We start from the raw sequence: 1,860 nt of genomic DNA on the forward strand, positions 1-1,860 counted from the left end.
AAAACACCCCTTGCACGGGGAGGGCGAGGTGACTGGCCTCCGGAGGATGCCACGGCCGCCCCCGTCTCACCAACCGCACCCAAGACGACACACAGGGTCGCTCAGGGAGATGGCGTGCGGGGGTGGGCCTATGCGGCGCCACCGTCTGGCTTAGACCTGCCTCCGCCGCGGGGGGTCCTCGACCCACCGGCGGACAGGCACGAGGATTGGGAGAGGGGGGCTGGCCGTCGGGGTCCGCCGCGGCTCTGGCACTAACCCGGCGACGCTGAGGTCACGTGGGTGGTCGTCGGCCTGGCCGTGTCGGCGTCGCCCTCCAGCGTAGTCCCTCTTCCCGCTCGCGCCCGTAACCTCAAAGGGATGCCCGAGCGGCTTTTCTTCCCAGGGCTGCTCCCCGCCCAGGGCGGGAGCGCAGGGGGATCCCAGGTCGGCCTTTCACCGTACTCCCTACCTCTTGGCCCTCGTTCCTTCTCCCGTTCTCCATCTAACCCCTTGGCTCTGGGGTTTCCGCTCTCCCTCTCTCGCTCTCTCTCCTGCTCCCTGGCCGAGCCGCCTGGGAGGACGAGGGTCGAGGGGGAAGGCAACGGTCGGGCTGGGGCACACCGCACGGTGAGAACCCCCTTCGCCTGCCTCCACACCTCTGTCGTCCTCCCCACTGACGTAGGGGCTCGGGAAAAGACTGGAAATCGCGAAGCTCGGCAGTGGCGCGGAGAGGCCACCCACCGCCGCCGCTGTCGCCACCGCCGCGGAGGCCGCCCTTTCGGACACGAGGGGCAGCGCGAGCCTCCGCTGGCCGGGTACGCATCTGGAAGAAAAGGGCCGCCCTCGGAGAAGATCGCTGTGCTTCCCCGCACAGGGAGCGATTCGGACGACGGGCCCCCACGCCTGGCTGGGTGGGCGCCCCGCCGTTCGCCCGTACGGGTCGTCGGACCACTGCCTTCGCTCGGTTCGGGTCAAACTCCCCACGGCTCGGCCACCTCCGCAGACGGGAGGCGAGGCCGGCATGCGCGCCCAAAGATAGGTGTCGGAAGCCCGGGGGTAGAGGAGGAAGGGGACCGCTCACCTTAAGCCAGCGCGGGCTCCAAAGCCCGGGCCGAGCGAGCGGCGCCACCTCCCCACCCGGGAGCGCTGCGCCAGATCGATCGGAGGAAGAGCAGGGGTGCATGTAGGGACTTGCCCAAGTACGGAGGCTGCAAACCCCTGTCGTCGGGAGATACGTGCCCACGAGTCCTGGAAGCGCGACTCGGGTACAGGCGCCCTTGCGGGGGGGTACTGGATGTGGAACAGCACTGGGGTCGAAGCCACAAAAGCATCCGCCCTCATGGAGCCTCTCCTCGGCCTAAAAATCCAGATTTTAGCCTTGACGGCGCCCCCATGTGGAGAACCAGGGCCCGCGGGGGGGTCTGGCCAGGCTCACTTCAACCCAGGAACACCTCTCTGACTTGGGATAGGCGACCGGCAAAAGTCCCCCCACGCAGCTGCGGAAGCCTGGGTTCAGCCAAGGTGCAGACCTCCAGCCGAACAGGGACTCATAGCCAAAACGCATACCCAGGCCTACGGAGGTGAAAACCAGCTTAAATGAGTCGAAATGTGTCGGGGCTGAGAGGTACCTCTCTCTCATATATTCTGCCGGTGGTGTGCAAAACTGGGTCTTTGCATGGAGTGTCACCCTATACCCACTTTAGGGACGCATGCAAAAAAGTGCCCGATCGCCTGGAACTGTCAGGCGGATTCGGCTCCCTGGAATTTCCTCATTCTGGTTCTTTTTCACTTTTTGTCTCTTTTGCGACATCTAGTGGGCAGGCTGCATTACTGCAACCGGGGACACCTCAAAACGCTTGGAACTGGGGAGCGGGCTCAATT

The sequence above is a fragment of the Phyllobates terribilis genome, unplaced genomic scaffold, assembly GCF_046119375.1.
Source record: "Phyllobates terribilis strain yellow unplaced genomic scaffold, ASM4611937v1 Scaffold_2742__1_contigs__length_109847, whole genome shotgun sequence".
NCBI lineage: Eukaryota > Metazoa > Chordata > Amphibia > Anura > Dendrobatidae > Phyllobates > Phyllobates terribilis.